General features: G+C 40.4%; 1 protein-coding gene across 1 annotated transcript in view; it reads left to right on the forward strand.

Annotated features, from left to right (window-relative positions):
- Positions 1–13,456, forward strand: part of cadm2a (cell adhesion molecule 2a) — a 962,407-nt gene that overhangs the window by 281,086 nt on the left and 667,865 nt on the right.

Here is a 13,456-nt window from a genome sequence, read left to right on the forward strand (position 1 = left end):
GTCAAGACAGAAGTCAGACTACCAGAGCAAGAATTTTAGCTGAGGAAGCTTCTGTGATTTGAAGCGAAACGTCCTCACGTCAAGCAACCCAGTCCAGTCAAAGTTTCAAGCTTCTCTACTTTATTCAGTTACTTCATTAGCAGCTGTGAACAGCTCGTCAGCAGCTGCTGAATGGACCTAATAAAGTAACTAGCAATCAAACATTATTGTTTTTCAGATTGAGTACTCACAAATAAAGTAACTAATAAAGTAACTAGCAATCAAACATTATTGTTTTTCAGATTGAGTACTCACATTAGTTACTTTGCTGATTTCTCAATCTTAAGAGTAACCAAGTTAGATTACTAGTTACCTTATATGTATTATTACATTACTTATTAGTTACAAGTTGTCGGCAGCTGCCAATAAAGTAACTGCAAAAACCTGCTAATGAAGTACCTGTATAAAGTAACTAATAAAGTACCTTTTAAAATTAACAGAAAGTGAGAAGTTCATCGTCTGTTTGTAGAGAAGCTATGAGCTGAAAAAAAACAGTTTGTATTGTCTGGCTGTGAGATACACTTTCAACATCTGTCCACACCTTCTGGCTGTGCCAGTGTGAGTTAAAAAATAAATTGTCAAAAATAAGAAAAATAAAAACACTTTGCTTTTTTCTCCACATATATACAAAATCTCTTGAAAAATTGATATTCTTCAATGAACTAGTGACTTATGGTACTAGGTCTTTGACGCTATATGAGATTTATGTTCTCGTAAAGAAACATATTTGATCTTTAATCCTGCCAAATCACTTAATCAGAGAGAGATTTACAAAGCTAAACCTTTTGCACGCAACAGACATCAATCAATCAATCAATCAATCAATTTTTTTATATAGCGCCAAATCACAACAAACAGTTGCCCCAAGGCGCTTTATATTGTAAGGCAAGGCCATACAATAATTATGTAAAACCCCAATGGTCAAAACGACCCCCTGTTAGCAAGCACTTGGCTACAGTGGAAAGGAAAAACTCCCTTTTAACAGGAAGAAACCTCCAGCAGAACCAGGCTCAGGGAGGGGCAGTCTTCTGCTGGGACTGGTTGGGGCTGAGGGAGAGAACCAGGAAAAAGACATGCTGTGGAGGGGAGCAGAGATCGATCACTAATGATTAAATGCAGAGTGGTGCATACAGAGCAAAAAGAGAAAGAAACAATGCATCATGGGAACCCCCCAGCAGTCTACGTCTATAGCAGCATAACTAAGGGATGGTTCAGGGTCACCTGATCCAGCCCTAACTATAAGCTTTAGCAAAAAGGAAAGTTTTAAGCCTAATCTTAAAAGTAGAGAGGGTGTCTGTCTCCCTGATCTGAATTGGGAGCTGGTTCCACAGGAGAGGAGCCTGAAAGCTGAAGGCTCTGCCTCCCATTCTACTCTTACAAACCCTAGGAACTACAAGTAAGCCTGCAGTCTGAGAGCGAAGCGCTCTATTGGGGTGATATGGTACTACGGGGTCCCTAAGATAAGATGGGACCTGATTATTCAAAACCTTATAAGTAAGAAGAAGAATTTTAAATTCTATTCTAGAATTAACAGGAAGCCAATGAAGAGAGGCCAATATGGGTGAGATATGCTCTCTCCTTCTAGTCCCCGTCAGTACTCTAGCTGCAGCATTTTGAATTAACTGAAGGCTTTTTAGGGAACTTTTAGGACAACCTGATAATAATGAATTACAATAGTCCAGCCTAGAGGAAATAAATGCATGAATTAGTTTTTCAGCATCACTCTGAGACAAGACCTTTCTGATTTTAGAGATATTGCGTAAATGCAAAAAAGCAGTCCTACATATTTGTTTAATATGCGCTTTGAATGACATATCCTGATCAAAAATGACTCCAAGATTTCTCACAGTATTACTAGAGGTCAGGGTAATGCCATCCAGAGTAAGGATCTAGTTAGACACCATGTTTCTAAGATTTGTGGGGCCAAGTACAATAACTTCAGTTTTATCTGAGTTTAAAAGCAAGAAATTAGAGGTCATCCATGTCTTTATGTCTGTAAGACAATCCTGCAGTTTAGCTAATTGGTGTATGTCCTCTGGCTTCATGGATAGATAAAGCTGGGTATCATCTGCGTAACAATGAAAATTTAAGCAATACCGTCTAATAATACTGCCTAAGGGAAGCATGTATAAAGTGAATAAAATTGGTCCTAGCACAGAACCTTGTGGAACTCCATAATTAACTTTAGTCTGTGAAGAAGATTCCCCATTTACATGAACAAATTGTAATCTATTAGACAAATATGATTCAAACCACCGCAGCGCAGTGCCTTTAATACCTATGGCATGCTCTAATCTCTGTAATAAAATTTTATGGTCAACAGTATCAAAAGCAGCACTGAGGTCTAACAGAACAAGCACAGAGATGAGTCCACTGTCCGAGGCCATAAGAAGATCATTTGTAACCTTCACTAATGCTGTTTCTGTACTATGATGAATTCTAAAACCTGACTGAAACTCTTCAAATAGACCATTCCTCTGCAGATGATCAGTTAGCTGTTTTACAACTACCCTTTCAAGAATTTTTGAGAGAAAAGGAAGGTTGGAGATTGGCCTATAATTAGCTAAGATAGCTGGGTCAAGTGATGGCTTTTTAAGTAATGGTTTAATTACTGCCACCTTAAAAGCCTGTGGTACATAGCCAACTAACAAAGATAGATTGATCATATTTAAGATCGAAGCATTAAATAATGGTAGGGCTTCCTTGAGCAGCCTGGTAGGAATGGGGTCTAATAAACATGTTGATGGTTTGGATGAAGTAACTAATGAAAATAACTCAGACAGAACAATCGGAGAGAAAGAGTCTAACCAAATACCGGCATCACTGAAAGCAGCCAAAGATAACGATACGTCTTTGGGATGGTTATGAGTAATTTTTTCTCTAATAGTTAAAATTTTGTTAGCAAAGAAAGTCATGAAGTCATTACTAGTTAAAGTTAATGGAATACTCAGCTCAATAGAGCTCTGACTCTTTGTCAGCCTGGCTACAGTGCTGAAAAGAAACCTGGGGTTGTTCTTATTTTCTTCAATTAGTGATGAGTAGATGATGTAGATGTCCTAGCTTTACGGAGGGCTTTTTTATAGAGCAACAGACTCTTTTTCCAGGCTAAGTGAAGATCTTCTAAATTAGTGAGACGCCATTTCCTCTCCAACTTACGGGTTATCAGCTTTAAGCTACGAGTTTGTGAGTTATACCACAGAGTCAGGCACTTCTGATTTAAAGCTCTCTTTTTCAGAGGAGCTACAGCATCCAAAGTTGTCTTCAATGAGGATGTAAAACTATTGACGAGATACTCTATCTCACTTACAGAGTTTAGGTAGCTACTCTGCACTGTGTTGGTATATGGCATTAGAGAACATAAAGAAGGAATCATATCCTTAAACCTAGTTACAGCGCTTTCTGAACGACTTCTAGTGTAATGAAACTTATTCCCCACTGCTGGGTAGTCCATCAGAGTAAATGTAAATGTTATTAAGAAATGATAAGACAGAAGGGAGTTTTCAGGGAATACTGTTAAGTCTTCTATTTCCATACCATAAGTCAGAACAAGATCTAAGATATGATTAAAGTGGTGGGTGGACTCATTTACTTTTTGAGCAAAGCCAATAGAGTCTAATAATAGATTAAATGCAGTGTTAAGGCTGTCATTCTCAGCATCTGTGTGGATGTTAAAATCGCCCACTATAATTATCTTATCTGAGCTAAGCACTAAGTCAGACAAAAGGTCTGAAAATTCACAGAGAAACTCACAGTAACGACCAGGTGGACGATAGATAATAACAAATAAAACTGTTTTTTGGGACTTCCAATTTGGATGGACAAGACTAAGAGTCAAGCTTTCAAATGAATTAAAGCTCTGTCTGGGTTTTTGATTAATTAATAAGCTGGAATGGAAGATTGCTGCTAATCCTCCGCCCCGGCCCGTGCTACGAGCATTCTGACAGTTAGTGTGACTCGGGGGTGTTGACTCATTTAAACTAACATATTCATCCTGCTGTAACCAGGTTTCTGTAAGGCAGAATAAATCAATATGTTGATCAATTATTATATCATTTACCAACAGGGACTTAGAAGAGAGAGACCTAATGTTTAATAGACCACATTTAACTGTTTTAGTCTGTGGTGCAGTTGAAGGTGCTATATTATTTTTTCTTTTTTAATTTTCATGCTTAAACAGATTTTTGCTGGTTATTGGTAGTCTGGGAGCAGGCACCGTCTCTACGGGGATGGGGTAATGAGGGGATGGCAGGGGGAGAGAAGCTGCAGAGAGGTGTGTAAGACTACAACTCTGCTTCCTGGTCCCAACCCTGGATAGTCACGGTTTGGAGGATTTAAGAAAATTGGCCAGATTTCTAGAAATGAGAGCTGCTCCATCCAAAGTGGGATGGATGCCGTCTCTCCTAACAAGACCAGGTTTTCCCCAGAAGCTTTGCCAATTATCTATGAAGCCCACCTCATTTTTTGGACACCACTCAGACAGCCAGCAATTCAAGGAGAACATGCGGCTAAACATGTCACTCCCGCTTCTGATTGGGGAGGGGCCCAGAGAAAACTACAGAGTCCGACATTGTTTTTGCAAAGTTACACACCGATTTAATGTTAATTTTAGTGACCTCCGATTGGCGTAACTGGGTGTCATTACTGCCGACGTGAATTACAATCTTACCAAATTTACGCTTAGCCTTAGCCAGCAGTTTCAAATTTCCTTCAATGTCGCCTGCTCTGGCCCCCAGACGACAATTGACTATGGTTGCTGGTGTCGCTAACTTCACATTTCTCAAAACAGAGTCGCCAATAACCAGAGTTTGATCCTCGGCGGGTGTGTCGTCGAGTGCGGAAAAACGGTTAGAGATGTGAACGGGTTGGCGGTGTACACGGGGCTTCTGTTTAGGGCTACGCTTCCTCCTCACAGTCACCCAGTCGGCCTGCTTTCCCGGCTGCTCGGGATCTGCCAGGGGGTAACTAACGGCGGCTAAGCTACCTTGGTCCGCACCGACTACAGGGGCCTGGCTAGCTGTAGAATTTTCCACGGTGCGGAGCCGAGTCTCCAATTCGCCCAGCCTGGCCTCCAAAGCTACGAATAAGCTACACTTATTACAAGTACCGTTACTGCTAAAGGAGGCCGAGGAATAACTAAACATTTCACACCCAGAGCAGAAAAGTGCAGGAGAGACAGGAGAAGCCGCCATGCTAAATCGGCTAAGAGCTAGTAGCTACGCTAAGCTAGCGGATTCCTAAAAACATGCAAAGTGAATAATGTGTAAATAATTTAGAGGTGATTCAGCAGAAGGAGTGCTTTAGGAGTGCTTTTTTTTTTCCTTCCCACTGTAGCCAAGTGCTTGCTCACAGGGGGTCGTTTTGACCGTTGGGGTTTTACATAATTATTGTATGGCCTTGCCTTACAATACAAAGCGCCTTGGGGCAACTGTTTGTTGTGATTTGGCGCTATATAAAAAAAAATTGATTGATTGATTGATTTAGTTAAGGCACGTAAAGATTACACTGGGAAACAAATTGTAATCTAGATAACTAGATCAATCTAACTGCGCAGATTAAACAGCTAACAGATACAGCAAAACACCGCTGTGCTCCGGAACAGGAAGTGATACAATACCGCAGTGAGAGCCAACCACCAGTAGAGGCATGGTGTCAGACAGACATGGTGTCACATTGAGGAGAATGTAACCCATTCTTGAGTTTTAATCTCTTGAGTAGGGCTGGGTGATATTTTGACATTATGAATACTTAAACACATTTCAACACATATGAAACAAGGAACTATAGATAGTAAATTATCCACAACACACAAATCCAACAGTATCTCAGAGCTACAGCTGATTACTGCAAACAAATTTGGTGACACAGATGCCAGTACAACAGTGGAAGATTCTTACACATATGTACACAGAAGTGATTATTCCTGTTGCTGTTTTTAATGTTGTAAAGCCAATCAATGTTGCAAACGAGGAGCTAACAAGGGACATAAATTAGTCACCTGATCTAACTGTACAAACTGTGCTGAAAGTAGACGAGAGAAAAAGAAATTGTACACCCAACCAACATGGCAACTGCGGGAGGTATGTAGAATTCAGTGAGTCCATGAGTTTTGTAAGCACAAGTCTTCTGAAAGCAGTTGGTGGATTTCAAAGAAACGTCAGGTAAGGCTAACAATTGTGGTCCAACAACTTCCATTTTTATTCTTTCTTTCTTTTTTAAAATAGTATGTATCAGGTTTGTCAGTTGCATATTGAAACACATCTGTCTTGGTTCTTCAATCTAGAGGTTGACCAGTTTAATTAATTATTTGGCATTCCTGGGTGAGCCTGCTTCTAACTATATAATTGTTTGTTTTTTGTAAAAGTTCCTTTATGCAAATCATACCATTCCTTGAATGACCACTTGTACCCGTCTCCAGAAGCATATCACTCCCAATAGAAGCCCATGTTAAAATCTCCAAATTTATAGTAGAAATAAATGCTTACATACTAGTACAAAAGCAGTTGCTGATATCTCACTTTCATGACTATAAAGTAAATGATTTTATTTAATTGTTTTAATATCTTTTTAAAGATATTTTAAGCCATAAAGGTATTTAAAAAAATAGGGGCGTGATCACTTTGAGTGATGGCTGTATGCTGCAGTCAGGACCCTGCTAGTAGTGGCTCCTAGCTGCTGTGGACTCAGCTGTTCTTGTGTTTCTGAGAATTGTATTCAAATATCTGAGACAAAATAGTTTGTTGTGCAGTTAATTGTTCTAATGTACAGTTAAGGAAGTCTGTGCTCCAGTGTTTCCATTGAATGAAACCTTAATATTAGTTAATGTATATGTTTGTGTGAGCTTATACCTTGTCTTTTGAATTCACACCTCTATGCAATTCCGTATCTAATTGTTTACTAGACTTTGTAACCGCAGTTAGAGCATTTCTTCTTTGCCAGATTGTCTAGTTTTATGTGTGCATGTTATTTTGTTAGTTTGCCTTTGTCCTTTTGACCCACGCAACCTTCCTGTGTTTCCTGTTACATTTCTTAACTGTGCTCTGAACCTCTGCTTGTGTTTTTGGGTTACTCTTCTTCTAATCAGAAGACTGTTTCTGATTAGTCTGATCTCCCCTGTTCCTGACTGCTGGCTGAGTAAGAGACCAAGAGAACTGTGTACTGAACCAATCACAGCTGAACTGTTTGTTTGTGCTGTGAGGCTACGAGCTGCAACTTATGCCCTGTTTACACTCGACTGAGACCCATATAAGACCTACAAAACCATGACATGTTGTCAACTCTCACAAGTCTTGGCTGGTCTCCAGTTTGATCTGTTGTTTGCGTTTGCACCAAGCGTGCATGGCTACTGAATTGTGTGAGTGAAATATATGCTAATATCCACAGTCAGTCAATTGAGTGTATATTGGGCCCAGTTGAATTAGGTTTGAAGTGGGTTGGGACCTATGGGAGTTAACGAGACTGATTATGAGACCCATGTATCTTTTAACTGGCTGCACAACTGCTGAAAGTGTTTTAAACTGTTCAATACACTCACACATCTGTTGGAGACCCATGGAGAGTGATAGTCACCAGGATGATCTATGTTCCAATCATGGAGACCCCAGTGTGACCAGCCTGCAACCCAGAGCCAGTGAGAGTGATGACGAGCAGAGGCCATTTTTTGATTGCACATCGGTCATGGACTCTGTGTGAACAGGGTGTCACACAATGCCAGATTTTGCTCACCTACAGTAGGTGTGGTTCTCTGCATTGGGGTTTTCTGTCAGAACCATTACAGAGAAGTGTAGGATGAGCTGCTTGTTGTACTGCCGCTCCCCAACCCGGACACAGATAAGTGACATGAAATGAATGAATGAATATTTGATATGTTGGGGCCAGATTAGCACTAATTTCCAAGTAGCTTGATTACAGGAGGCCCACTGATTGTGCAACAGTTCCAGAGGCAATACACCGGCCACACTTTTATCACCTACATTCAAGCCACAAAAAATGGGTTAACCAAACACCCCAAAAAGAATTAGACTGTTAGCCTTAGCTTCACTTATTTGGTAACAACCAAGATGCCGACATCCAGAGCCACCATATTTCATTCTCAAAACCCGCTCTTCAGAAAACCTGTGGGTGGTATCTATGGTAACATCAACATATTATTTTATCTCGTAATGACTCAATTGATGTTTCATATTAAGTATTTAGCCTACATATTGTACGTGTAGTATATATTTCAACTGCTTGAACATATGACCTCAACCTGTGACTCAAAATTTATTGACATATACATTTGCACAAAGTTGTCTGGTAGTCCTACAGGCCCTTTAGCGGTCATGTTGGACTAAGCATCCTTGCCATCCTGCAGCGTGGGTAAAAAGTACAACATGCACCTTAGATGGTGAGAGAGAGAATAAAAACAGGTCAGTGTTTTCTCTCCATTGTGTGTGAGGTTGAGCTAATAATGGGAGTGTGATCAAGATCAAGTTTATCAGAGCTTTTATTTATTGGCAGTGCCCCATCACTGATTGATGCTGCGCACACACCTGCACTACCACATGGACCCTTGCTGTTCTAATTTTCTTTCCAGTTCATATCTTTTCATGTTTCCTCTTAAAAAAAGTTTCCATTTGCACTGTGTACCAGCTCTTCTTTTTCTTCCTGTCATTTTTTTTTGACCCAGTTGCACTGAACTCTCGATAACCTTGTCCTCACGGTAATGTCTGCTCAAAAATGCAGTGCAGAAACTCTCAGCATTGTCTGTGTTTTCTTCACAAATGCAGAACATTTGGTTCGCATGCATGCACATGCACGCACACACTTTGACGCGTGTGTGCCACAGCTTTAAACAGCCACAGATCATGCAGAGTAAGCCTTAAGACAGAAATAGAATCAAATGGACCCTCAGCGCAAAGTAAAACATTTCCCCCCTCCCCACCCATCTTGTTATGCTTTGATTGGATCGTACAACGGGCGACCTCCCATCCATAGCGAGGTTGTGGTGCAATGAACCCAAACTGTGGGGAATCGCATGCATCTGGTTTGCATTAGCCTGACATTACTTATATGTCTGGGTTGCAGCCGAGCCCACCCGTCTGTTTGTGCTTTCTTTAAGTGGTTACTGGAGTTATGAACTACTGGCTTGGCTTGCAATGAAAGGAAAAGAAGGTGAAAAAGAAAGAAGGAAGGTTAGAAAATTCTTGGCCATGCCTTATCAGAACACATGCAAAATAGAGGGTGCAAAGCCAGACTCACATCTAGTCACATGTTGTCAGATATGTGACTGATAGGATTAGTTACAGTCCATCCAGAAAGTATTTACAGCACTTCACTTTTTCCACAGTTTATATTACATACTTATTCCAAAATGGAGTAAATTAATTTATTTCCCTCAAATTTCTACTCACAACACCCCATAATGACAATTAAAGCTTTTTGACATTTATGCAAATTTATTAAAAAAATAAAACAACAAAATAAATAAATAAAATGAAAAAATAAGTATTCACACCTGTGGCTCAATACTTTGTCGATGCACCTTTGGCAGCAATTACAGCCTTAAGTCTTCTTGAATATGATGCCACATTGGCGCACCTATCTTTGGGCAGTTTTGCCCATTCCTCTTTGCAGCACCTCTCATGCTCAGGTTTGTTCCTCAATCCCAGCTATGCCTTAATCACTCTATTGAATTAGCATGGCCGTGCTGTTATTAATTATAATTATTACTTTTTTTTTGCTAATATTTACACTACACAAGGTCTATTAGAAAATTATCGGACCTTTTTATTTTTGCAAAAACCTGATGGATTTGAATCACGTGTGCTTGCATGAGCAAACCTTGAACCTTCGTGCGCATGCGTGAACTTTTTCACGCCTGTCGATTGCATTATTTGCTGGTAAGCAGCCTTTGTGTGAGGACATGTGTAGAGCGCTCAGCGGATTTTCATTTCAAGGAAAAAGACGGAACGACTTGAGCAGTGCCGCATCAAATTTAGCCAGAAACTGGGCGACAGCCAGGTCGAAACCATTCAGAAGATTCAGACGGCTTTCGGTGACGATGCTTTGGGCATCACACAGATTAAGGAGAGGTACAACCGGTTTAAAGACGTCCGCACAATGGTGGAGAGCGAGCCACACTCCGGTCGGCCATCAACATGCTGAAATGACCAGATCATTCCAAAGTGAACGCTGTGGTGATGCGGGACCGTTGTGTGACTATCCGAGAAATTGCGTAAGAGGTGGACATCAGCACTTTTTCGGTACATTCCACTGTGACAGAACATTTGGCCGTGAAAAGAGTGGTGCGAAATTCATGCTGCTGCTAACTGCGGAGCAAAAGTGCCTCCCTGTTGAAGTCTCACAGGACATTTTGTGACATGCCCACCTCTTCCACAATTTCTCGGATAGTCACATGACTGAAAGTCACCGAAAGCCGTCTGAATCTTCCGAATGGTTTCCACCTGGCTGTCGCCCAGTTTCTGGCAAAATTTGATACGGCGCTGCTCCGTTCGTTCTGTCTATTTCCTTGAAATGAAAATCCGCAGAGCGCACTGCACATGTCCTCACACAAAGGCTGCTTACCAGAAAATGATGCAATCGACAGGCATGAAAAAGTTCACGCATACGCACGAAGGTTCAAGGTTGGCTGATGCAAGCACACGTGATTCAAATCCATCACATTTTTGCAAAAAATAAAAAGGTCTGATACTTTTCTAACAGACCTCGTATGTGTAAATATTAGCCAAAAAAAAAAGTAATAATAATGCAGATCCACCTTGGTTTTGCTGTGGCGACCCCGAGTGCAAACAAGGGAGCAGCCGAAGGGACTTACTACTTCACTGACAGAGGATGGGAAGGAGAGGAGCAGTAGTAGCCAGTAAACCAGTATTGATCAGTATGTCTGGTATTTATATTTGTGTATTTATATTTGCAAACTGTGTTTTGCTTTGTCGTTACTTTCACTTTTGATAATCTGTGTGCTTCTTACCCTGTGTGCTACTATGCAATGCTGCTGTAACCTCAATTTCCATGAGGGAGTCTTCCCAAGGGATCAATAAAGTTCTATCTAATTTAATGTAATTTAATAGTAAAATTCTAATTAATAGAAAAAAACATGATTTTAACAGTGTCATTTTGTAATTTTAACTGTATTGTACTGTTTTGGTTATTATCGTGTTTCTGTGTTTAAAATGCAGCTGTTTGTAAATTCTACAATGGTACATGATTATTTTAACATATTTGTATTGTTAGATTCACAGTTCAGTTTCATTCCACATTTTACAAATTATTGCTGGCAATTAAACATTACTCCATTGTTTTTATTTTCACAGTTTTTTATGTTGTGATTTTACAGGATTTCCCTATTCTTTTTTTTTTACAGTGCAGTCATGATTTTGGATCACATGATTTGTGATCCTCCATTAAACAAAAATGAGGGTTGTCCTGCACTAACAACCACTACTTGGTGCCCTCCATGAGGGGGCTCGCTCCTATGTAGATATGAAGGCCCATTCACAGCTTATGAAAACCTCTCAATTTGTTGTTGCTGTCCATTATACACTAATGATGATGCTATGTTCCATATCTGTTATCCCCCCCTAAATCCAGCACACTGGAGCTTTAACAGCAGACTTACATATTTCTTTTCAGAACAGACAATATCATCACACACACACAAGCAACGCCTGCAAAAGCTGTCAAATGTCATCACCCTCTGTGCCAATTTCCTTTCCTTGCTTGTGTGATGTATCACATTTTGGTGCATAAACAACCTTCACAGGGGCTTGAATTTGACTCGTCTCCCAATGCCGACACCAGAAGCTGTCACACCCCTTCAGACACCACATTAGATTGAGGACACAGACACAGATGCACAGCGTGCACGCCAAATCCACCCAAAGCTTGAACTGGACAAACACAGAGATGCCAAAAATAACCCTCGTAATTTTAGTTTTACTGTTTGAGCTCTGTTGGGAACAGGCAGTAAATCCAAGTCATATGTCATGCAAACGCAATAAACGGCTAACATACTCGGATTCACTCAATTTTAATTAAAAGCTAATTTAACTTAATAGTTGAGTAAGCTCATATGTCAGTGTGCAAATTAAAGTCAGCCCAGTAAGTGTAGTTGGCTACACTTAAATCAGTATGTAAATCAAGCTGGGGAGTGTGAAGCTGGCGCATGTTTTATGAACGCGCCGTGTGCAGCCGCATCCTTCCCTCGAAACGCTTCTCTGAGCCTGTGACTGAATCCCACTTTTCTTCAGCGAGGAGGGTTCTGGTGGGTAGATGATGCATTTTATTTGTGACGGTGTGACTAAATACAGGAGATGTGAGTACGGTGCACACATAGCGCACGCATGCAGCCAGCCTCCTGTTAGTGTAACTCTGAGGTTCACCTCAAACTATGGGAAGAATGCAGCAATGACAGGGCTCAGAAACCCGCAGTGCAGCCTGCTGCAGCTACACGTCAGCTGTCACATGTGGCCAGACGCCGCGCTTACAGATGCTGTCCCGTACGTGAAAAGGTCACAGATCTGAACCCAGCAGCAGTTGCTCGTGCACAAACATGTCGTGTGTCAAAGTTCCACTATGAAGAACACTTGACTGTGCACGCTACCTAAATCCAGCATCTGCTGGATTCAGTTCAGTTTTTATGGTTTTAAAATGAAAAGATAGAAAACTAGGACACACAAAACATTTTTTGTATTTCGTATGCAAAAGCTAACATCTAGTTTGTATGTCAGTCATCATTATGGAGTTTCACTGCTGTGTGCAATACCAAAGATGCTGAAAAAATAACTTGGATTAAAAGTGCTCAGAGAGCACAGCAATGCTACAATCAAACTTCAAAGTATCTGGCATGTGGGCAGAAAGCTTATTTGGGTTTTTAAACAGACACAAAATCCACAAATGCAACAATATCTGTACTTATTTCTATAAAAATAGGTATTTTCCTATATGTTAGCATGGGGTCAGATATTTCACCTTGACTTCTGAGTTTGATCAGTGACCAATCCTAACCAAATTCAAGCACCTTTTTCCCATCTACAGGCCCAATGTACCTGCCAAGTTTGATGAAAATTACCTTTGGCTTTCTTACAGTAATCTAAGGTGTCACACTGCCATCATCCTGTAATGGGAATTACGCTGTTACACTGCATTTGGAAAGTATTCACAGCACTTCACTCTTTCCACATTTTGTTATGTCACTGCCTTATTCCAAAATTGAGTAAATTCATGTTTTCCCCTCGAAAATTCTACTCACAACACCCCATAATGACAATATAAAAAGTTTTTTTTTAAATATTTTGCAAATTTATTGAAAATAAAATACTAAGAAATCACATGTACACAAGTATTCACACTCTGCTCAATATTTTGATGCACCTTTGGCAGTAATCACAGCCTCAAGTCTTCTAGAATATGATGC

Source organism: Thalassophryne amazonica, chromosome 9 (genome assembly GCF_902500255.1).
Source record: "Thalassophryne amazonica chromosome 9, fThaAma1.1, whole genome shotgun sequence".
Lineage (NCBI taxonomy): Eukaryota > Metazoa > Chordata > Actinopteri > Batrachoidiformes > Batrachoididae > Thalassophryne > Thalassophryne amazonica.